This window comes from Lonchura striata, chromosome Z (genome assembly GCF_046129695.1).
Source record: "Lonchura striata isolate bLonStr1 chromosome Z, bLonStr1.mat, whole genome shotgun sequence".
In the NCBI taxonomy this organism is placed as follows: domain Eukaryota; kingdom Metazoa; phylum Chordata; class Aves; order Passeriformes; family Estrildidae; genus Lonchura; species Lonchura striata.
This window is the reverse complement of record NC_134642.1, coordinates 30923770-30949534: the sequence shown is the minus strand read 5'-3', so window position 1 is coordinate 30949534 and position 25765 is coordinate 30923770.

Here is a 25765-nt window from a genome sequence, read left to right as displayed (position 1 = left end):
ATGGTGCTGTCATTTAATTATGAGCAATGTATGTTCCACATCTAGAAGTAAACAGAACAATTATTGGTGATTTCCTGTTCACTGTAGGTTGTGAAATGTCAGCACGCCAGAAACAAGCAAATGTTGAGATAACATATAACAGAGCATTTGATGTAACAAAGCTGCAAGAAACACACATTTCTGTCTCTTCCTCTTTAATATTCCAGATGCAGAAATGAAAATAGCACCTCATCAGAGATTATGTTGAATCAGAAGAGAGCTGACTGGCTTTACATTGCCTCTACTGGACAGGACCACTCCATGGGTTTTGTCCAGAACAGGAAGAGATATCTCCCAGATGCAACTAAACAAAGAGGAAACATGATTTGGACATTCTTGGTATTAAAAACATGCACCTTTAGGCTCCTGAGATAAACACCATGTGCCTAGATTCAGTTCTGTACACACATATTACCAAGCATCTAACAAAATTATGCCAGTTTCAGAACAAAGGAGAAGAAAAAATAAAAGCCAAAAAGAGGGCAAGGTAGCATCCACACCAAGGGCAAGCTGAAAATATGTAGAATGAATAATTTCTCCTCATGCCATCAGCAGGATGTGTATGTATTTTCTTTAGAGTTTTCACTACCATTCCTACATTAATGAGGTTATCTTTGGCACGCAAAATGTGCAAGAGAGTAAGTGTACAAAGCCTCTCAGATGGCCTCAAAATCTTCAAAGGAGCTTTGGTGTTCATTTTCAGTGGCACATTTAGAAATTATTATGTAATCACTTTCTCTTTTCAACTTGCAAATCCTAGCAAGTAAAGGCTTGTTCACACACAGGTTGTGTTTTCATAATTGTAAGAACGTAGTTAATCTGTTATATATGTTTCCAATCTCAATATCTTGCATGGATTCAGCTATTGTGTTGTAAAAGTAACTAGTTGGTGGTGACATTTGTAGGGATAAAGATAGAAGTAGCTGCAGTGTATGACACAAAGCTACTTACAGCTGTATCCACACGGGGACAGTGCAGTTCTACCAGAGAGACAGCCTAAAAGATTGCTTCATCCTAGAAAGGCTGAAACATATTCCCAGGCTTGTCCCTTCAAGCCTCACTGTAAATTATACAGACCTAGATATTTCTGAACATCCTCCCAAACATCAAATCAATTCATGGAGCAGAAAACCTGTGACAGTTTTTGTAGTATTTTGTGGTTTTGACAGACAATTTAATTTATCTAGATTATTGAGAGATGCAACAAGATCCCACACTGGAGAAAAGTGCAGCAGGTTGTGTTATAAGCAGTGTTAGGTCAGTATACCCTACCATATCTTTCTTCCATCTTGAAGAAATGTAATTTCTATTCATCTGGGTGTTATGCTTGTGTATATAGGGAGGATTTAAATTCACAAGTTAAAACAGTGCCAACAAGAAAATAGCTGTAGAAAAACATGGGGATTGTGAAAAGGCAAATCTCCCCAAATATTCTGGAGGTTAAATGGGCCATGTTGAGATCTTTGTGAGACAAATTGGAAACTTGTCTTCCCCTTGCTTTCATTTGTCTAGCAGTTTATTTTGCACTGAGCACATAATCCACTCCCCAAACTTTTATGCCCCCCTGCAAGGAATTTTCAGTCAGGACAAAAAAACCTTGAGAAGTCTTTTTGTTAAACTTTTAAAGACCTCTGTTGTCCTGAATAGCATATGGTGTTCTATGGAAAGGCATTCTGAATTGGACTGTAAGACTAGACCTATGTTAAACAAAAAGATGTATGTGTCTGCTCCTATTCAAGACAATATAAAAGACTTTTGCTTTCTGTAGTTATTTTGGAAGATAATGTGCCTTTGTTCCCTTCCTCTTAAGCTGATAGGCTTGCTCATGAATCAGCATTGGCCATTAGTGCAATAGTTATCAGGCCAAAACTTCTGCAAAAAATGGAAGAGCAGTACTGTAAAATTAAGTGGTTTCTGTTTTCCAGGACTTTCCAGGACTGTAAATAAGTACTAAATTGAGGTACTTCTTTCCTACTCTTTGCTTTGAGAAGACCAATCCAAACAAACCCCAGAAGCTCTGCCCTCGTGTTTTTTGGGTTTTTTTTTTTTTTTTGGTGTTTTTTTTGGGTTTTTTTTTTTTGTGTGTGTGCTTTAAGGCTTACCTGTAGCATTTTGGGAGTTAGAGAAGGATGCCAACAATGTGAGAGATACAAAGAGCTTTTAAGAGCACCTCTATGCCAGAAGAATTCTGTCAAATTTTGTCCATATGCTCTATTTCAAAATAGACGACTTTAGTAGAAATAAAGTATTTCAGGCCTCAGGACAGTGTACGTGCGCAGAATCACAAGAAACTAATCTACCACAGATACTATGTGTCTTGTCCCTCCAGGGCAAACTAAACACACTGTAATATCTTAGCCACACCATATTTCTGATCCTTGACATCATCCTTTCCAAGGTGACCCAGGAGAAATTTCTCCTTGGCCCAGATCTGCTGTCAATACCGCCCTGAGCAAAATTACTCCAGCTGATGCCTAAGAGGATTTTTCACACTGCCTTTGAGTGAAGCAGCAAGGTAGCTAGAGACAGACTGTCCTCTCTGCTCACCCTGGAGAGAGGGGAAAGGAAAGTGTTTTAAGCCACAGCCACAATTTCCTTTCTCACTACCTCTGACCTGAAAGTGAACAATAAGCTTGGAAAGATGGATGTAGATCTTGGTCCTTACCAAAGAACTGAGAGCTTTCAGAGAATAAATAAGGATGTAAGAAGCAATAGAACACATATTCCATTGCTTATTATGGAGGATGCCAGTAATTTACTTGGATACTTTCACCTCATTAAATCTCTGTCGACTGTTCCTTGACCATCCCCAGACAGATGAATCAATTCTCTTACATAATCTTCAAACAAACAGGAGCTGGAAGCCACTATGCTGCTAGAGGGCTACAAGCTAGTTGCCTTTAGTTGCCTAGTTGCCTGGTCAGATGAATCTCATGAGGAGTGTGACTACAATGGCTACAGGTTGTTCAGAAGTGACAGACAGGTCTCTGTGGGTTGCCCTCTACATAAGAAAAGAATGGAATGTGAAGGGCTCTCTCTGAAGAACAGCCACAGATCAAAGCTTCATGGGTGAGAATCAGAGACTGAGGTAACAAAGGGAACCTTTGGATGGTGTCTTAGAGGCTGCCTGATCAGGGGGAGCCTTCTTGCTCCAGCACAGGAGGCACTGAACTCACCAGATCTCATCCTGCTGGGATGAGCTGAGCACTTCAACCCCCAACATGTGCTGGAAAAGAAGCACAGTGAGCTGCAGGCAGCCCAGGGAACTGCTGGGATGCACAGGGGATAACTTCCTAGGCAGGAAAGTTCACACACAGAACTTACCCCTGACAGAGGGGAACTGTTACTGGACCTGATGGTCACCAGTGCAAGTGAACTCATGGCTGATGAAAAGGATGGAGGCAGCCAGGGCTGCAGTGATCATCACTGGTGGATCTGCAGTCCTGAGGAATATGGGACAGGTGAAGAACACAGTCAGGATCCTGAATTTTAGGAAAACAAACTCCAGCTGCTCAAGGAATTAATTAGGATGACATGGGAAACTGCCTCATGGACAAGGGAGCAAAAAAAACCTGGCAGATCTTTATGGACACTTTCCTTAGAGCACAAAACTCTTGATCTGTAAGAAATCAGATAAAGAAGGGATGGGCATGGATGAGTCAAGACCTGCTGATCAAACTAAAGGGCAAGAATGCACAGACAATGGAAACAGGGACAAGTATCATAGAAAGAATATAGGAATGCTGCCTGGTTGTGTAGGGATGGGGCAATCAAGGCCAAGGTGCTCTTGGAGCTGAATTTGACAAGAGACACAAAGGAAAACAGGAAGGGTTTCTGTAGCAAGAAAAGGAAGGTCAATGAAGGAGTACTGTCCCCGTTAAACAAGGCTGGCAAACAGGTAGAAGCAGATGAGGAGAAAACTGAAATACTGAACAGTTTTTGCCTCAAGTCTTCAATGTCAATCTCTCTTTGCAAGCCTCTTAAGTCAGTGGACAGCAAGACAGGGTTTGGGGGAGTAATGATCAGGTTCATAACTACCCGAATACCCTGAACACACAGAAGGCTATGACATCTGATGAGATCCCAGGCTCCTGAGGAAATTTTCTGATGTAGTTGCCAAGCTACTCTCCATGATATTTGAAAAGTCATGCAGTCAGGAGATATCTCCACTAAATGAAAAAAGGGAAATATTGAACCTCTTTTTAAAAATGATGGGCAAAACTACTGACCTGTCAGCCTGGCTATGGAACATATGCTTCTAGAAGCTGTACTAAGCAACATGGGGAACAGGGGGGCAATTCAAACAGCCAGCACCACTTTGACAAGAATTCCTGTCTGACTGACCCAGTGGCCTGCTGTGATGAAGTGACTCCTTCACTGGACAAGGAAAGTCCTTGTCCAGATAAATGACACGGATGTAATTTATCTGGACTTCTGTAAAGTCCTTGACTCTGTTCCCCATGACATCCTTCTCTTCAAACTGGAAAGAGATGGATTCAATGATTGGATAGTCCCATCCAGAAGGTGGTGGTCAATGGCTCAGAGTCTCAATGGACATCAGTGACAAATGGTGCCCTCAGGGCTCTGTATTGGGATCAGAGTTATTTAATATCTTCATCAATGACATAGACAAATTGATTGAGTGCACCCTCAGAAAGTTTGGAGATGACCCCAAGCTGAATGGTACTGCTGACATACCTGAAAGATGGAATGTCCTCCAAAGGGACCTGGACAAGCTGGAGAAATGGGCCCATGGAAACTCCTTGAGATTCAACAAGACAAATGCAGGGTGCTGCATCTGGATCAGAGCAACCTGTGGTATCAGCACAGTCTGGGGATGAACAGACCCAGAGCAGCCCTGCCCAGAAGGACTTGAGGATGCTGGTGGGTGAGAGGCTGCACATGACCTGGCCATGGCACTCACAGCCCAGAGAGCCAAACATGTCCTGGGCTGCATCCAGAGCCCCGTGGGCAGCAGGGGAGGGAGGGGATTCTGCCCCTCTTCCCTGCTCTGCTGAGACCCACCTGGAGCACTGGGTCCAGAGCTGGGGCACCCAGAACAAGAAAGGCGTGGCTCTGTTAGAGTAGGTCTAGAAGATGGCCACAAAAATTATTAGATGGATAGAACACCTTCCCATGATGAAAAGCTGAGAGAATTAGGGTTGCTTGGCCTGGAGAAGAGAAAGTTCCAGGGACACCTTATAGCACCTTCCAGTATCTAAAGGGATTTTACAAGAGCATGTAGTGATAGGACAAGGGGGAATGGCTTTAACCAGAAAGAGGTTAGATTCAGCCTACATTAAAGGAAAATATTTTTTTGCAATGTGGGTGGTGAAACATTGGAACAAGTTTCCTGGAGAAGTCGTGGATGTCTTATCTGCAGAAACTTTTAAGGTTATGCTGGATGGGACTTTGAGCAACCTAACATAGTGGAAGATGTCCCTAGCCATTGGGCATTTGGCCTAGATGACCTTTAAAAGTTCCTTCCAACCCAAACCATTTTATGATTGTGTTCCTATTGTATGATCTTGTAATGCTCAGCATTTGGAATACATAAGACTGGAAAACAGTTTTGAGGTTTGCACTTCTCAAGATATTTTAAATATTTTCCCCTCTGTCGTGTAAGCAAGGATTTGTCAGCTGTTCTGAGTAAAACTGGCTGCTGTAACCAGTGCAGTCCATGCAAATACCCAAAGTTACTGGGACAGTAACTAAGCACACGTCTGATACAATTGCTCTGATGGGCAGCATCTGAGTTAGCTATGCTAGTGGCTTTAAGTGGGAACATAGACCTGAAGTTATTTTCATGGGTAGGGTCTTAGTGAACCTCATTGTAACAAACAGCCCAGAGTTTAGTGTTTTCATGGAAACAGGAATGCACACTTGATCCTTCAGTGCCCATGTAGACTCCCTGGAGCAGGGGTAGTATTGAAGTGCACTATTTTTTTGCATAAGTGTATTATGATCAGTAAAACTAATTATACAAATAGCTAATCACAGTCACCTGCCTTTCAGATTTTTAAGTGCTTGTTGAAGTGTTTTCCTGTAGACTGCAGAAATAGATTTGTTTCAGATGTGCTGCACCAGATCTGTGTGTAAAAAATGCTGTTTCTGTATGTGAAATACAGAAAGTTCTGGTTCTCTCTCACATGGATGGGATAGGGACTTGTGTTTAATAGGAGTGAAATGTTTTCTGCTTATTGCAGAGTTTCGTTTCAGGCCAAACAGGATTTCATGTGGTGAACAGCTAGCCCAGGCTATTTTATGTTCCTGTAAAGCAATAGTCTGCTGGACTGCTTTCCACTGCTCGACTAATTTTGAGATTGAGTGTTTTAAAAGGAGTCCTGATTTAAAAGAATGTTACTCTTGAAAGAAAGAACATGCTATTCTTTAAGTAGATCAAAACTTTATGATTGGAGAAGTTCATGCCATTCTTAAATAAATTTGAGAAATAGCTTAATATCTTTTATTAAGCTCACAGTTACATATTTATGTGGTGGCTGGTTAATGAGTACTACATGATTAAGGATATTAGCATTAGAACAAAATAATTTAATAAACTGTTTTTTTTTTTCACTTTATAGCAAGCATAAGCAGAAACACACTGCAAATTGCTCATTTTCAATAAATTAAAATTTACCAAGATCAAAATGCCTTTATAGCATTAACAGCTGCAGTCTCCAAAATACATAAATCACTAAAAGGCATACTTTTTATATTTTGTCCACTATGCTAATATTACTGGAATCTGGCCTATTTGTATGTTAATTAGCAGAATTTTATAGGGAACAAACCCACAATCGCATTTCTACCCTGACTTCCCCAGATATTCAGATTAGAAAGAAGTTTAATGTGCTTTTACCCTCCTTTAACAAGCAGTTTTGTTTCAGTTAATGAAGTCAAATCACAGATTTTATTACAACACAAATATAACTGCAGGAAAAAAAAGCCCCACTGAATTTGCAGAGAGCTGAAAGTGTTTCTGAAAGATGTATCTTTAAACCATGTGTGTAGGTTGTAAACCCTACTCTACTCTTTCAGGAGGAGATTTTGATTATCACTTTATCAGGACATTGCTTGAAGAGGAAAGCAAAGAAACAAGACTTATGTGAGTAATCATTGTTTTTCTACCAGAAAGGATATTATTCTTGAGAAGGTAAATGTAATTTGATATGCTATGTACTTCAATCATACAATAGTTAGCATGAAGGTCCTTTTGAAACTTTTTTTATGGGCAGTATAGAGCCAGATACATACTGTAATCTGCTAAACCAATCCTCTGACAAGTGGAAGTGATAGGCTAGAGATTTCAGAACTAGATCAAGTTCTTGTGCTGTACTTTATGTGAAATTGTAGTCTCACAGGTGCTACAGAGCTCCATGGTGAGAGCAATCCTGGGCCAGCAGACCTTGCTCCCTTCTGCAAGGAGCCACGTACTTTTCCCGCATGGAGCCAGTGGCAACTGTGGCATTTTCTTGCTCAGAGTCCAGCACAATACAGACCTACAACCAGTATGTGTTTCATATTGGTCTCTACTAGATATATTTTGGCACAGCATAATTAGCATGTTTTAACCATGATTTTTATGAGATAATGAGAGAATAACAGGGGAATCCCAAAGGAAGGTGGAGTCTGTTGCCAGAAAGCATCAAAGTGATTGCTATGATTACTATGTCCAAAATGATACTTCAAGACAGGACACCTCTCCTGCTTTTGGAATGTTGACCTACCCCAGCTTCACCTTCACTGTGTCTAATGTGTTCCAGAACAGAGGAGAAGAACAGCAGCTGGGGATGGGTCTTGCACTAGTCCAAGCTGCTGTAGCAACTGCAGTTGTTTTGCTTTTTCCTTAGCCTCTGATATTGGGAGATGGAACACTAAGTTACGTATGTTCAGAATTCTAAAGATTTGACTCTGATTTCCCCTGTTGGATGAATTAACAATACAATCTTGGTGAGCTCCAGCCACTGAAGAACAACATACATTTCCAACCTAGTGGGACCAAGTTGGTCCCACCACCAAGTTTTTTGAGAAACCATCCCTTTGGGTTTTCTTCCTGTAAGTGGCCTTCCTGCACATGCTGCCTCTCCACTGTCAGCCACAGTCACGGCAGAGCCATTGGCATCTTCTGAACTACTACTAGGTCCTTCCAGAGTCACATTGAAGAGCTTTGGAAGGGCAAAAAAGGGACAAAACCACTTGTCTACCGCAAGTGAATAAAGATAGATAAGTAAGCACCTCTGCAGCACTACAGAGGGTAAGTGTATGCAAACATCCTGCTCTCAGGGGCAATGTAAACCTGCACACTAAATGCACTAGCCATTGGAACACCTTTGATAGAAGTCAACAGGGAAAATCAAGCACCTACAACCCTCACTCCTCTCCTGTAGCACATTTAATTGCTCCCATATGCGCACAGTGGTAAGCTAAGGAGAAGAGGCAGATAACCCTGTACCTGTGGAACTGTGACCCTAAAAATGAATTTGGAAGACTCTTTTATTCACACTCTTGGAAGCTTGAGTCTTTGGGAAAGTGTGAAGCTGAGATATGGGGACTATTCATGTTATGCTGTATCAGAAAATAAAAGATTGTGAGAGGATAAACAGCAAATTGACTCATTTATTTACTTCTGTCCTATGAAAGTTATGCTGATATCTCCCACAATTGGCTATTTAATGATATTTAGCTGTTATCTGCATTTGGATATAGTTTATTTTTTTACAAAGTGCTCAGGCACTCTTAAATTTACAAATAGAGGAGGACTAGGAGTTCTTTCTTGGTTCTTTGTATTCCCACTTCATGTTGTTTTCTTATAGTTGTGCTTTTGAAAGGTGCATAGAAATTACAGTTTCATGTAATTTCCCTCTTAAGTGATACTTGAGAATGTGCCTGTGCTGGCACGGCAGTGATATGGGCAATATGTACTCTAACATAAAAGGAGAAAATGATATGTTCTCTAAATTCAGATCAAGTTAAAAACTCGTGTCCAACTAATTAACAGTCTTACACTTGTCTTTTCTGCTGCTGTCTTGGGTTGGAAGTGTGACTGAAATACAGAAGTGGAGTGATTTTTTTTTTGTTTTCTCATTAAGTAAAATGTGTTACAGATAAATTTTTAACTAAGCTGTAAAAAAATAAAGATTTCATAAAAATCTGGTTTGTTGTTGTGGAAAACATTTTTTTTTCTGTAAACACCAAAGCTTACTGTGCTATCACATGGATGGCAGCACATCTACTTTTTCAGGAATTGAAATGCTACTTTGCTGATTATCACGGCAACATGAGTTTTAACTCTTTGAGCTGAAATGCTATCCATTGTATGTCTATCTCAATCTGTCTTTGGCCAAGGATTAGCATGGGAATGGTTTTAAAATGAAATAAAAAGGTATTTCAAATTATCAATCAGAGGAAAAAGCTGTCCTTGACACTCTGGCTATTTAAAAAACCCTGAAATACTTTAAAGTTCCCATGATTCAGAAAAGAAGTTTTTTATGTCATAGGAAACAGGTTTGGGTTTTTTTTTTTAATGTAGGATTTGCACTTCTACCATTTTCAGGAAAATTGTCAAGCTTATTATATTGTCTTTTTACTAAAATCCTGTGCCCAAAATGGGATACAGCAAAACCCCTAGACCTTGGTCTTAATGAGCACCTAAACCTGAGGGTAAGGGGAGCTCTGTGAATAAAACCTAATGTCAAATAGCATCTAACAGTACCAAATCCAGAACTTCAAGGCATAATCCTGGCGTAAGTGTTGGAACACTTGACAGCAGTTTCCATTGTATGAAGACTGCACTTTGAAAGCTTTTTTTTTAAAGAAAAAAAGCTATCCAGGAGTAAAGCCTTATTCCTAGTGGAAAATTACCTTTATATTTCATGCCCTTTGTCCATTCTCCTATTCCACCTCTGAAGTGAGCATAAAGAAATATGTGAGCAGAAAGAGAAGGAGAAGTTATAAAGTAACTTGCTGAAGGCAATGCAATAATTAAGTGGCAAACTGGAATGAAATTCACAATACTGTAAGTGCATCTCAGTGATTTGCGTGGGACACTGTGCCACTTATTACTGAAATCTACTTCAATGCTTTGCCCTACGTGGTGAGTAGTTTTGAAATTCAAAATGGCTTCCCTAAGCAGATGCAGTATTCATGAGCAACATTTGCTGTACACCTCTAAAACACAAATCTTAGGGCAGATACTTGTTCAAATATTACTTTTGGCTGTCTGGAAGTCTTTTATTTATTTCTGCTGGTGTAGGATGCTGTCAAAAGTTGCATTGGAAGGGATTTTCATCTTCTACTAATAAGACAAAATGGAATAAGGGAGTCTGGAGAAATTAATTTACATAAACCACTTCTCCCCTGCCAATAAATACAAACAGATGGCACTTTGTTGTTCTATCTACTCAGTTTCCAGCATCTGAGGAATTTCAGGATCTAGTATACGAGAATTCTGCCACTGTTCAATTATTTGTGCTATGGATAGTTTAACAGGAAATTTGTTCTCATTTTATTAACAATTGCATATTAAACATGAAATTATAGCATGCATTCAGTTCTTGTTCAAAATAAGAGTTTTATACTGGGAATTACTATTCATGTAAAATAAAATGGATATAAAGTTCATATATTGTTGAGACAAAAGATAAATTACAATATAAATGCAAAGTCCTGGTGGCTTTGTGGTAAACAGAAACAACCTAATTAACACCACATATAAACTTTGCTTTTCAAATGGTTTTGAAATTTTGACAGTGTTGGTGAGTCAACACAAATTTTTAAGTGAGAGAGGCTGGAGAGAAAAGGTTTGAAATCTGATAGTAAGCCAGGTTATTTTTCTGTAACCTCTCTTGAGCAATTAAGCTGTATTTTAGCCTACAGTGTAACACTTGCAGAAACTACTTCTCATATATTTTCCTGGCCTTCTGTTTGTTTTGACATATCTTTAAAAACAGATGTATGAAAATTAACAAGCTGTGACAATGTAGGCTTTATCTGTTCACTTTTCCCCTTGTAGAGTTTGCAAGATTTAACCTGCTTTTGTGATGTCTCAGTGGTGCGCCTTCACAGTTTCATTTCATATAGTAAAATTTCACCCAGGCCAGAGGCAGATTTGAGTAATGGGACGTTGTTTCTGAGAGGTAAGTTATGTCAGAAAACTGGTGAGACATCACAATTGGGAAGGGCCTCCTCTCTTCCTGGGAATGGGATCTTCTTGTCTGGCCAATGGTCCTCACAGGGCATGCTGTCCCATCAGCTTGTAAGCTATACACCATGACAAGACCTGCATTAAGTACACTTTTTAAAGCAATTTTTGAGAGAAAAAGAATGAGAATAGTCTCAGGTTATTTTGGCAGGACTTGTCTGGGTGTGAGCTTGAACACCCTCTGTTTCGCCTAGATTGTAGCATTTGTTCCTCTCTAAGATACGTTTCTATGCATGCAATGTAGGAGTGGCCCAGGTTGCCTTCTCTTGGCTGTGTTCTCACAGTGCAGTTTGGGCCATGCACTCCCCTGTGCCTGATTGCAGTCCCCATCTGGGAGGCCGCAGGATGCTCCTGGGGATTTATGTACAAACCTGTGCTGAATACCCTTTCTAAGTCCAAAATGGGAATTACAAAGGCCAGTGTCTTTTCCAACTGTTTTCTGCTTCTTGAATCCAGACACCTGGAGATTGGCAGTCCCAGGCAGCAAAAGGCTGCCTGTGGCGCCTGTTTGTCTCTACCAGCCTGGCAGCGGCATGAGAAAATGCCTGAAACCAATGGATATTTGGTAGTGCACCTGCATGCAGGTTTACAGCTACTGTGCAGCATGATGCACACAGCTGCTGTGATGTGTGTTTGGTGTCTTCTCTGCATGCAGGAGTGTTTGATTTCTCAGCTCATGAAGCTTCTTCCTCTTGGCCTTTACAATGTGGCAACTCTGCAAATGGTGGTGCCGGGTGTCCACATCTAGACCTAGCCACGCAGAACAAATGTGTCTGAGGGCCTCATCAAAACAAAAAAGTTATAAGATTTGCAGAAGGGTTTGTATCCAGCCCAGGAGATTTTTGTCATTGTGTTTCACCATCTGTCTTCCCCAAGTTATGTTAGTGTGTAGCTCAGCATTTCCACATGGGAGTTCCGGTGCCCCAGCTATCCCACAATGTTTGCAAAGATTCTTACTCAACCAGGTTGTTAAATTGATTTGGATTAACTTTTTTCCTCTTTCTTTTTCTGGGAAAGGAATGGGTGCGTACATGATTTTCCCCCCCACCCTTTTTTTTTCTTAAAATTGAATCTAGGTAGCTTTACTGGATGCACTTATACCATGCATTCCAGATTGGTTGCATAAATTCACCTTGAGCAAGTGGGCAAAAGAAATGGGTATCTCCTAAACTGGTTTAGTTACCAAAGACATGACATTGAAAGATCCATCTTTTGTTGTTGATTAATTAAAATAGGTACCTACACTTTCACCCTTCTATCTGTCTACCTGCAGCAGCTGAACCCAGACTGAATTTCTCTATGTCTGCTTTAAAAGAATAAATAAGAATTAAAATCTACAGAAGGCAGATAAAAATAATGCATAGACGTGATAAAATGATAACCTTTCTGTGTGCACTTTTACCTGTTCTTCATATTTAATAAGCACCTATGCAGAGATTTTAATCTCTGAAGTACTGCTTAGATGTGTGCTTCTTTCAAGTAGATACACCAATTTTACAGGTAGAAAACTGAGACACAAGAGAGATTAAATAATTTGCCCAAATAAAATAATGCTGTAAGAAATTTTTCTGAATCAAGCAGTAGCTCATAGCCCTCTCCCATAAAGAAGAATCACATTCTTGTTCCAGGACCCTCTTCAGTCACAGATGGAAAATGTGTGCAGTGTTTATCTGCAGCACCCTGGGGAGTGGTGGGTGGCTCCAGCACTGAGGAAAAACTGCTCTGTTCAGAAACAGGGAACACTGGAAGCTGTGCCTGTGCCAGCGGGTTTGTGCTGCTCTGCTGTGCTGTGCTAGAGTGCAGTGTTCATGTCCCCACACTCTGTGTGGCCAGGCCTTGGCTGTCCTCCAGGTACATACAGACAAGCCAGTTGTACTTGTCTGTGCAGGCAGGCGTGCCCATAAAAACCTTCATGTTTGTTGCTAATTCTGCTTTTAAGACATTTTCTGTTCTGTGATTAAAAGTGTGATTGCAGCACGTACAGCTGTACGTGTGCTAGCTTTAATTTAGCTAACTTGGATATTAATAGCTACAAAATTGTACTCTAGGCTATAGATATCCTCCAGAGAACCTGGCAGATTACACAGTAAGAAGGTATATGTCTTTGTTGCTAACTACTCATGGTACCTTCCATACACCTACAGGTGCTGCAGATGTATCTCCAGTGTGTGAAAAAATATTGCCTTAATATGAGCAGCGGTTTTGAGCTATAGTAGTTATGCTTGGGTTATCCTAACTTCTGAAGTATGGTACATATTTGGTACAGTATGGTTCTGTATAGGGATTTATACAGCAGTAGAGAGGATAGGATCTTGAGCATCTTCTGGTTGTGTCTACAGTAATTGCTTCCCCAAGGATAAAATGTGCTGTGGAGAGCTTCTGACACATGCAGTGGCCTGGGCTGACTGAAAGAGGAAACATAAGGGATATGCCTCTCCCTGGAGCAGAGATCACTATGTTTTGATAGTTAAACAGCTGTAAAGCTCGTGCCATTACCTTGGAATAACTCCTGGGAAGGTTTTTCCTTCCCACACGAGTCCTGTGTTTAGTATCTGTGCTGAAAAAGCTGTGTGTCCTTAAAAAAAAACCTGTCAGCTATGGGCTTTTAGGTATTACCTAGGCCTTCTGCCTCTTGATAGGTAAGGTTTTGAGTCTGATAGACTTATGTACTTTTTAGCCTTGATATGCTAATGACAGCCAGTGATACCAAGGGGATAATGGTATAGAAAAAATTTCGTCATTATAATTTTCTTTCATGACCTGGGCATGTGATATTGCAGCTTTTGAGAGGGACTTGGAAGTACATACAAAGAGTGTCTGTAATTAGCCAGGATGGAAAAGGATGATACCTTTTGCAGGCAAGCAGTCATTACTTGCAAAAGGTAGTAAGAGGGAAGATGGTATTCCAAGAAGTGCAAAAAAAAGCACTCTAAATTTTAAACTGCATGAACATTGGTTGGATGTGTTATTTTAGTAAGAAAAGACTGATCCTTCAGTTTAAAAATGGTCTGTAATTTTCTGTGTTTGAAAAGTTTGAACTTTAATTTGCTCATCCCATTCCTCTGTGTTGGCCTTTTGTAAATTAAATGTCCTAGCCAAATAGTGAAAAGCAATGATCCAGATATTCTAAACCATCTTTTTATTTTTGACACAGCTGGTATTTTACCCCCTCCAAATTTCTAGTATGCAAAAAGGAAGAAATACAAATATAAAATTTGAAGTTACAGGTGACAAAGACCATGCCTGTGGAAGCATTTATGATCTTGTGTGAATGTGTCCTTCTTTTTTGAGTGAAGTAAAACCAATAATCATTTCAGAATAAAAGCAAAATGCTTAATGAATTTTGGTGGCAAACTGGCAGAATTTAGCCATATAGTAAGGTACTTGGCATACAGTCCTTTTTGGTAAATAGGACATGTTGCTTCAGAGATCAGGCAGAGAGTCAGCAGAAATGTGATTATATCCATGCTCTCTGTGCTAGGAACAGACCTCCACCTCTAAAAAAGATCCACCAATACTGCCTGATTTATTTTCTATATGTCTAAGGTAAATGGAAGGGGGATACTTTTGAGTGATGATCTTTAGTCTGTGCTGTGCACTGTACTCTGCTTTCCACGGGACTGAGCAGGAGGAAGGGAGCTGAGGCAGAGCAATGGTCACATCCATAAGGATGTTACTGAGAATGTAATCCAGATATCTGTTTAGGGCATAAGACCACAGAAATGGGACACAAGAAATGAACCAGGCTGTTTTCAGGTTGTATAAAACATTGCAACAGAAGGACCTTTTCTTATTGATATGGAGTAAGTCTACTGGTAAAATTTAGGGCCAAGAGTTCAAGCTTAGAGCTCAAGGAAGTTAACCCAAAATGAGAACCTGAGCTAAAACTGATAGGATAATTAAGTACACACAGACATATATGTAGATCTAAAATGTTATACATATATAATGTTTCTTTAACATTGTTATGGTTTGATATTGGCACAATGCCAGTGCCCCTATGAAAATGTGATTTTTTTCTTGAATGCTGTGAAGTGGAATTTAGAACAGAGTAAAGCAGGTTTAAGCTTAATAACAGGAAAAAACTTTATTAAGCTATTACTATAAAAGAAAAGAGAAAGGAAAAAAAGGGGAAAAAAACTATATAAGGATTAAATGAAAACTTTGTAAAGTATTTCTCCCCCCACCACCCAACCGTAATAAACTACAGTGAGACAGAATCTGGACTCAAATCAGGTTTTTACCTTTTAGACAATCAATATTTAACCCCTTCGAGGGAGGCAGGAGTCTCTCTTGTGCTACAGACCCCCTAAGAAAACACAGCTTTATATCCTGTGTTTCCATGTCACACATGGCACTGCCCGGAGAAAAGTTTGCCATGGTGACCCTTCTCCTTTCTATGCACAGTACTCTCATTACTAATGCATGGATGGACAGACTGCTTTTAGGATTTTTCCTTTTAAGGATTCCCTGCCAAGAGGGGAGAAAATAATAGTTTAGTTTTTTCATTGTTTGGGACCACAGTACCCTCTATTTTTTCCATTTCCCCTGGGGCTGAGGGTTTAAGAACAGAGATCTTTTTCTCTTTTCTTTCTTTTGAGGAGAGGGGGGCGTCACTACAAACCCCCTAACTTTTTTTCTGTTTACTTTTGTCTTTTCTCAGCTGAAGCAGGTTTCTTGACTCACTGGCATCTTCTTAAATACAGTTTCTCTAGGAGGAGAAGATTGGTTTAGGTTGTGGCTAACACGGAAAAGTCCAGCCAAAAAGCCACTCCTTGTTCCCTTCTTATCTAGAATTTTTCTTTCTAACATCTCAGGGTCCAAGGTGTCTTTATTTTTTTCTTTTAAATTGAGGAGGGGAAAGGAAAATGTATAAAGCTTTCATTTTTTAAGGAAGGGTTAAAAGTCCGAACTCCCCAGGGATGGTTTGATGCTCAGACTCCGGCAACTCCCACGCACTGGGTACCTTGCAGCTCCCCCCGCTCCTCCTTCCTCGCGGTGGAATTGCTGACAGAACTGCTGCTGTCTCTTTCTCTCTCCCTCTTGGGAGAGAAACTCTGGGGGGGGGAACGGAGACATCCCAGATTTCTTCCACCCTTCCATCTGCAGGGGCCAGCCCAGTTCCAGTCCTTCCACCACCCTTGGCCCTACCTCAGTCAGGCCATGGGGCTTCCCCTCCTCACCCAGCCACGGCCGGGCAGGGGAGGCTGCACTGCAGCTGACCGGAACCAAAGAGAGTGAGTTCCCCTGGGAATACTGCTGTTAACCCCTCTGTGTTCTCAGAGGCGTGTCCACCTTTAATTGGTCAATATCTAAATTGATCTCTTCCTTCCAGAGAAAAATTTCTTTCCGTGTTAAACCACGACAAACATTTACTGGGTCAGTTATTTTGTAATGTGCTTTCATGTGCCATCTTGATCTGATGCCATGTGTTTTCTGTGTTTATGTTAGAAGTTGTTTTTTTAATCACTTCAAGTAGTCATACATATGCAGAATAATAGAGCAAAATTAAGTTCTTTTTTTTTGTTGTTGGAAAAATAGTGTCCTGTCAGTATTTTATTTCCTCAATAAAATTTAGTCCTTCTATTATAGTGAAGAGGGTTGTGGGGAAGGATGCTTCACTAAAATTTGCAAACTCAGTAAAGGTTACCACTTAAGATAATACTATATCTCCTTTTATGCTGCATCAGTAACTGTTTCTACATAAGTGAAGAGAGGCCCATGGGCTGGGATAATCTGAATATTTGTATATTTATATCTGTATTGATAGGGTAAAGCCAAAAGGAGATGAGATTTTTCTTTTGTCAACTGCAAGCCATGGAAGCACCAGAGTTACCTCTTTCATATGGCCTTGACACCCTTTTCACACGGTCTCATATTATCATGAAAATCATTGTTAGCAGTTGGTGCTTAAGCTGCTTTGAGGGTAAATAACAGTAGGCCAAATGCATTGTCTGTAATGTTTGCTGAAAATTAACTGAATTTTCTCTCCGTGCTTGTCTTCTTAACCTTATTCTGTTTTTTCTCCCTTCAGTTGTGGAATAGGGACCAAAAGTGGAAGTAAGGTAACACTGTGTCCTTAGTCAGCTTTGATCTTCAGCTTTTGGATACATGCAAATCTTGTCAAGCCTACTTTAAAAATCTTCATAGATGTTTAAACATTCCTTTTTTTTACTCAATTATTTTCCTTAGTTGCTTGACAGAGTGAAATATTTTGTTTGTATCCTAGCAGTCCAACTTTGGATACTGTTTCTTTATGTAAAAGTATGCACATCCTAAATTAATAAATTAACATGATGTTTTTCATGAGGAAAATAGGTCAATTTCAAGTTCTTTGGAAGAAAACCAATAACTACCACATTTACTGGTGCATCAACATTACATTTTGGAGACCATGAAGTGAACAACTGCTCTTAAGTTTATTGCCAATATTTATCATCTTCCTTGCACAAGACTTAGCTTGGGGTGAATTTCAGTTTCAGGCCTTGTCTTATTTTTTCCTGGATTGGATTTCTTTCTTTGTGTTGTTGTTTTTGTTTTTTTTTTTCCCTTTTTCTAGGTAATTTCCTCCTCTTTATATTCCTAGAGTAATTACTGCCATTTTATGTGTACTGCTCCTTAGACTCTTGATCTTCGTTACAAATATTACTGTCTCACTGAAATTGTCAATCTGTAACTGAGTGTCCTTAATGAACAATAAATTCTACTGAGGCCTTTCTGTTTCTTTCCTTGGAGCTGATGAAGACTCTTTCACCTTTCTCAGCTCATGCAAATTCCCCTTTGATATTTTAGGAAACAAGTGTTTTACATAAAAACTCACAAACCCTTAACCCTCATCTCTCACAGTGTGCTTGTATTTGCCATCAGTAATCTCCTTCATGCCCATGCTCCTGCAGTGAGGGCAGGCTTGTAGGAGATTGAAGTGGCTGAAAGAAAAACCCAACATTCAGTTTGCAGACTCAAGTTTAGCACAGTTAAGCACTTGTGTCTGAAAAACATGGTGTCATGCCCAGGCATTGTTATTGGGTAGCTTCAGTTTCAATTGATTCCGAGAGCCATTGGTCACCTGGATTTCAGTGTGGTCTCTCACGGACTGTGATTGTTTCTCTAACATGCCAACATGTTACAGCTGAAAAAAAAAACAAACCTCAAAATGCCTAGATTTTTGAAATTATTTTATGGAGCAATGGTAAAATCTAAAGCCAACTGAGATGTTTCTCCTTGTCAGATAGACTGAGGAGGCCTGTTGCCACACTCACGCCTAGCATACTGTGGGTGTTACTGTGGGCACGATTGAATGTGAGTAGGTTACTTTTAAAAAAAATTGCTTTAGTAATTGCTTGGGCTTTTCAGCTCAGACCAAAGCCCCGCTGGTTTTTGTGTCTGTTTATGTATGTGCTTCCAAGGCTTTTTTCCCAAACTTGACCTGCCTCTGGTGAGTTGTCCCGTGTGACCAGTGTGAGCTGTTGCAATGAAAACCACAGATCAATTCATGCTTCTTGTGTTTGCCACCTCCTGATTTTCAGGTTGCCACAATCACAAAGGCACTGGCAGTGTTGTTGGATTTAAAGAAGGGCTAGCATTTGGACCAGGCAGGATGAAATATCTGCCTTTACCTCATAGCCCTGTGCAAGTGGTCTGGGGGGAGAAGCCAGAGGAACATCTGATGAAATTTGCAGCCACTACAGCATCAAATACAAGGGAGTTATCTAGAAAGTAAGGATGGATAGCACTGGATAAAGGAAATTAGGGAATGGTTCATTGCTAAGGAAACCTCTGCTTCTTTGCAAGATTTTACTTCCTCAATATTTCAAGTCTTTTGATATAAGTGACATTTCTACCTTCCTTTCTTTTTGCCATGACTTTTTGTGAAGGAATTTCTGTTGAATTCAGCTGAAGCAAAAAGAGCCTGGTACCATCACAAAAAAAAAAAAAAAAAAAAAAAAAAAAAAAAAAAAAAAAAAAATCCAGAGCATCATGTTGACTGTTGCTAGAGGTAATTAATTTGCCTTGGTGGAGAAATAGGCAGAAAAGTTACTATCTATTTCAGTTTTTACTATTCTTTTATTTCAGAGAAAGGGAAAACACAGCAGATACCTTTTTTCTTTCCCTGTGTATTCTTGTCCATGCTACATTAAGTTTAGATTCTTCATTTGAAACAAGAAACAAATGATCAGAATTAAGCTGTTATTGAGTCACAGAACTGGCTGGTGGACAATTTATTTATTAATAAGCAGTATTATTTTAATTATGACTGAAGTCCTAACTGTCTATGCCACACTACTAATTACTCTTCTGGTTTATAACGGCAGTAAATTTCACACAGGAATTTTAATTAAAAATGTGTTTGAACAGTGAGTAGGTTTATTTAATTGTTAATTGAGATAACTAACACTGCAATGCAGTCTGATGATGTTTATTAGTCTATTCTTTGAGGAAGATAGTCCCACTGGAACTTAGGGGTTTCAGATCCTGATGTGCAAAGATGAGATAATTGTAGATCTTCCTGCTCAGGACTATGAGAGGATAGTGGCAGCAACATGAAGGTTTATGATCCAGTGAATGATAATATCTTCCTGCTCATTCAAGATCTGGCACAATTGAGAAGTACAAGTTTCAGATTTTAGTTAATAGGGTTTCTTTTTTTTTAAATCTGACAAGTGCTAAGATCGGATAGAATTACTGCTGTATGAAAAATTTATATGAACCACCTTTCAGAAGGAAAAATAAAATAGGAACAATGTAGCTAAAATGAATCATTCAGCAATATATGATGACAGGTAAACTGCTACCAGCCAGGGTAAGATTAGTTTTCTAGAAAAGGCAAAGAATGAGAACCAAAGTCTGGGGAATTTGCTTTTTATGACTTTGTATTGTAATATCACACATAGAAACAACTAATGCAATGACAAGAACAGACCAGTATAAACCACTCATTATCCCTGCATTGACCAGTTATTTACCTTTCTTTCTCTTCCTCTCCAGGGCTTCTCTTGCTCTGTTTCTCATGGGGACATCCACAACCCAGGACATCCAAGTACAGCTTGCTCAACAGACTGGCTAGGCTGGCCACCACCTGTGGCTGGTACCCCTTCCATTCAAAGATGACATCTATATCCATTTATGAATGAAGCAGTAGGTGACAGGTAAGTCACTGCTACAGGCAGATGGAAACACCTCCAAGACACACAGGACAGCCCTGGTCTTAGGTCTGTAGCTGGAAATCACAGACCTAAGTCTTGGAGCATTGCTCTTTAATCATTAATTGCTTAGCTACTCCATCTATCCTGGCACTGGGGTTAGTCCCAATAATGTAATTAAGATTATGCTATTTACAAGAATCTCAGTAAACTGCTTTGTTCAGATAAATCTCCCATATGAAGGCTTCTTTGTGTTCAGGGGAGCTGTTTGGTGTGTCCAAGAGCTTGTACACAGGTGGCTGAGTGATAAGAGGGGTGATAGCATTGGCTGCACAGCTTCTGGAGGAGAGTGGAGCAGTGGCTTTGTGTCATGAGGAGACAACTCCTGGTATGTCTTAGGGAGATGGCTGTGATGGATATCTGTCTTGTGCTGCACCTGCCCAGCAATCCAGCCCTGCTGCCCCTATGTGTCAGGGCTGGCTATGGCCATGGGGCCCTTCACCACACTCTGCACCATAGTCCCTGCCCTGAAATACCAGTCCATTACTTGGAAAGGAAAACCATATTGTATGGCCATCTGGACTGGCAATACTGTAGAGGAAACACATTAAACTGGATACATACACAAGGAAGGGGGTACATGTCAGTAAAAATGTAGAAAATGTGGAGTGCAGCTTTGCTTCACAAGTCCTAACCCACCTGAGAGAGCCAAAGTTTTGTGGCTGCTCTTCTGTGTTCTCCAAGATCCTGGCTGGGTATAATATCAGTGGCTGGATGAAAGCATTTTCCTTGGTTTTAATTTTGATTACCTTTTATACTAGTTACAAATCCAGTAAATCTACTAGTGCCTGGCAGAGTTGTCTCCTCTGTGCTCAGATCTGCATAAAGTACTCACCCTAACTTCTTTTTCAGTGCAGTGAGTTAATCAGATGCACCACTAGGAAAACACTGATGATGTTGGCTGGTCTCTGTATTGCTGTATTGCTCTTGGGAGGAAAAGGTTACAAAAGGAAGATTTGAAAAGGAGGGAATAATTTTGCTCAAACTGACCTTGTAGCTGGGAATACTAAGAATATCAGTGTGGAAACTCCATGCCTAGTGTTGTTCATCTTCTGCCTATTTTGAGAAGTGGAATACCTGTGTGGGGTAATCAACTCTCTCAAACATGTTTGAGGCTCCTCCTTTTGGGAGAGAGAGACATAAAAGCACAGCCTTGTGATTAGGTGCACATGCACAAAGACCTTTCATATACTGAGGCAGGCTGTGGGAGCACCCACACTGTTCTCTGGGACAGTGATTGAGCCTCTCCCCACCAGTGTCTCTGGCAAATGCCCGGCATTGTTAGCCAGGATATGATATAAATCTGCTCTGCATTTCAGCTTGGTGGTTGTCCTGGTTACCTGTATGTGTCAATTCACACAGTTGCCCAGCCCATGGGGTGCCCATAAGCCATGTTGTCTTCATATAGGCAGATCCCCACTCCTAAGCAGAGGACTTAATTTCTGAGACATGTTGGTCTTTAGGTCTAAGTGTAGGTACCCATTCCAAGCATTTGTTACAGCTTGTCTTGTAATGTTTTGCTGTCTGTCAACTCTGGCAAAGCTATTAACTATATGAATAGGGCAACTTGGTGCAGTCTATGCAAATAAAATTTTGTCTTAAGATAACTTTTAATTTCCTCATCATAGTTCTAGGCTGTACAGATGTAAGAAGCTGTTCTATTGTTTTCAGGAGCTGCTTAAAGGTATCAGTGGAATGAATTAGTGGAGTTAGCACAACAAACAACTCAGAGAGCATTGAATTGGCATTTTCTGACTAACTTGGTCATATTTTGCTTGCTCTCATCAAAACCTTCTACCACTTGGACAGAATCATTACTAGCTGTATTCCTTAGAACCTAGTGTCCTAGTTAATTAACAGATTCAGTACCTTGGCATAACACTCTGAAGTAGTGTTATCTACACCTCCTAGTAGCGGTGCATTTTTACCTGTAGAATATATTTTAGTTTTGTTGATAACCCCCAGGTGAACTGCTTCGGAAGCTTTGGTACTAGTTGTAATACATTAATTGTACAACTTGCCTGAAGCACTTTTTAAAATAAGCAACCCCAAATAATGCCTTAAAAGAATTTTCTATGACTTTTAGAAGCTAAATCAATCAAAGTTAGAAAGTTTTTGTCAAACTCAGTGTCGTGGCTTGACACGGAAAAATAATTTTCTCAGAAGGAAGAGATCAATTTGGATATTGACCAATTAAAGGTGGACACGCCTCTGAGAACACAGAGCGGTTAAAAGCAGAATTCCCAAGAGAACTCGCTCTCTCTGGTTCCGCTCAGCCGCAGTGCAGCCTCTCCCCTGCCCGGCCTTGGCTGGGTGGGGAGGGGAAGGCCCATGACCTGACTGAGGTGGGCCCAAGGGTGGAGGGACTGGAACCCCCTGCAGATGGAAGGGGGAGAAATCTGGGATGTTTCCATTCCCCCCCAAGAGTCTCTCTCTCTCTCCCTCTCTCTCTCTCAAGAGACATTAGCAGTTTTATCAGCAGTTCACCGCGGGGAAGGAGAAGAGTGGGGCGGCTGCAAGGTGCCCAGCTGCCTGTGAGAGCTGGATCTTGGGCAGCGAGCCATCCTTGGGAGTTGGGACTTTTAACCCTCCCTTGAGAAATGAAAGCTTTGTGAAATTTTTCTACTCCTTGGTTTGAAAGAGAGGAAGAGAGACAGCTTGGACCCTGGGATGTTAGAAGGAGAAATTCTAGGTGGGAGGAGATGATGGAGTGGCTTTTGGCTGGACTATTTCTTGGTAGCCACAACCTGAACCAATCTTCTTCTCCAAGAGAGACTGTATTTTAGGAGATTGCCGGTGAGCCAAAGAGACCATGCTTCAGCTGGGAAAAGACAGAAGTGGAGTGAACAGAGAAAAGTTATGAAGGTTTGTGGTGGTGCCCCCTGTCTTCAGAGAAGAAGAAGTGAAGAAGATTTCTGTTCTTGGACCCTTGGCCCCAAGGGAAAATGGGGGGGACTGTGGTCTCAAAAATGAAAAACTGAACTGTTGTTTTTTCCCCTCTTGGCAGGGCATCCTTGAAAGGAAAAATCCTAAAAGCAGTTTGTCCATCCATGCATTGGTGGTGAGAGCACTGTGCATGGAAAGGAGAAGGGTCACCATGGCAAACTTTTCTCCGGGCGGTGCCATGTGTGACATGGAAACACAGGATGTGGCAGCTGTGTTTCTTAGGTGGTCTGTGGCACAGGAGGGGCTCCTTTCTCCCTTAATGGACTGAGTATCGATTGTCTCCAGGGTGGAAACCTGATTGGGGTCCAGATTGTGTCTCGCTGTGGTTTGTTGGAGTTGGGTGGTGGGAGGAGGAATGCTTTATAAGATTTTCATTTTGATCTTTGTGTGTGTTTTTTTCTTTCTTTCTTTCTTTTACAGTAGTAGCTTAATAATTTTTTTTTTCTGTTATTAAGCTTGGGCCTGCTTTGCTCTGTTCTTGATTGCATTTCACAGCATTCAATTAAGAGATTGCATTTTCATGGGGGCACTGGCATTGTGCCAGTGTCAAGCCATGACACTCAGAAAAAATGTGTTCTCTCATAGGAGCTTGATTATTGTACAAACCATACATATATTTTCCTTAAAATCAGGTTCTCTCACAGTAAGGTGCACCAGATTTATCTATCTCTCATTAAGAGGTAGTACAATTTGGATGACAGCTTGAAATAAATACAAGAATGCATAAAATGTATCACAGTTTCCCTGCAAAGCATCCTCGGCTGCGTTATGGCAATGAATACAATGGTCTATGCCTATAGCTGTGCATCACTTAGATACAGAGATTTCTGAATCACTTGGGCAGATGTTGACATCTGCTTGAATCTTTACTCTCACCAACTAATGAAAAGGCTATCTGAAATTTTCTGGGCTGACAAGTAGGTTCTGCTTGGTACTAGACCTTGTAATTAGCCTGATGGCTGTCCATTCTCATTTGGCTCAGTTTTATTAAAAGGATGAAAGGGCAATTATGATAACTGAGAATATGTGACAGGTCTGCCTATTTACTTGCACTGATGATTGTAGTTAGAATCATTTTAGATAACATTTTATACTGGTTTGTGACTATCTTTTAGAAAAACTTGATACTGAGTCCTCCTTATTTCCAAGTCTCAGAACCCTATTAATGAGCCTGTAGAACTACAAAAGTGATTTTGTTAATGCTTTGTAGAATGGAGTTTCTGATGCCCAGTGAAAATGTAGAATGAGCTTGGAAATATTGATTTGAAAAGGAAAATTTCCAATTTCATGAGAAACCTGGGCAATTTGGAAAATGAAACCTGTTCTCTGAGTAGAATCCTAGAAATTTCCTATATTTTAGCTGAAGTTAGATGTATTTTCTTAATTTTCTTCTGGATAAATGGTTAGGAAAAACATGGTTCCTATCAACATTTTAATTGGATTATATTTTTCCATTTCATTTTTTTTTTTTTTTCATTGTGTGGTTTTCTGTTGATGGTGGTTTTTTTAAACCATGTGCCTTGCCAATGCTTTGCAATGTATTCTGTCATTTAACAAAGATAGACCTTCCTTGGCTGTATTGTGCTAGCCACTAAGGCTGTGATCTGCAAGGACAGTAAAAACTAGAAGATATGCTACTCACTATTGATCATCACTGCATGTGGGTCAAAATGTCTGAGTTGCTCTTTTTTGTTTCTCATGCTATCTGAGTTCATTTGTGTGTGATTACCTTTCTTAGTTCTGACCTATAGCCTTGAAAAATGACAAAAAAAATGTTCAAGACTATCACCAATAATACACAAATCATCAATAAAGCACTTTTTAAAATTTTTAAAGGCAAATGTGTAAAAAGTCAAATGTGCTTGAATGATCTTGGGCAATTATCACTCTCCCTTGCTCAAGTAGCTGTCAGCTGTATTTCTTTCACTCCTGACAGGCATTAAACTGTGAGCTGAAATAGTTCAGAGGTTCTTTCCATCACATGTGATCTCCCCACTTTTACGAAACATTCTCCCTTCTTCATGTTGATGTACAGGGGTGAGGGCAGAGGTGGCCTCTTGTCACAGCTGAGACAGGACAGTTGAGGTTCATGTGGCAGCAGCACATTTTATCCAGTGCATTTCCCTTCGGAGGCCTGTGTGGTTGATCCTGATGAGCTGAATTTGGCTGTCACCTGGCTAACTGGCCAATAGCTGTCTGCGCCCCTAAGGGCCTGGACAGGTTCCCCAAGGTCCTAGGCTGGTTGAGCTCTAATTCAGGTTATCTGTGACTGTGAGGCTGCCAGGCTGGCTGTTAGCCACCACAGCCTCTTGCCTGCTGAGGGGGCAGAGACTGCAGGGCTGCCAGGGACCTTCTTCTGTGGTTCCTTGGGTCAGGG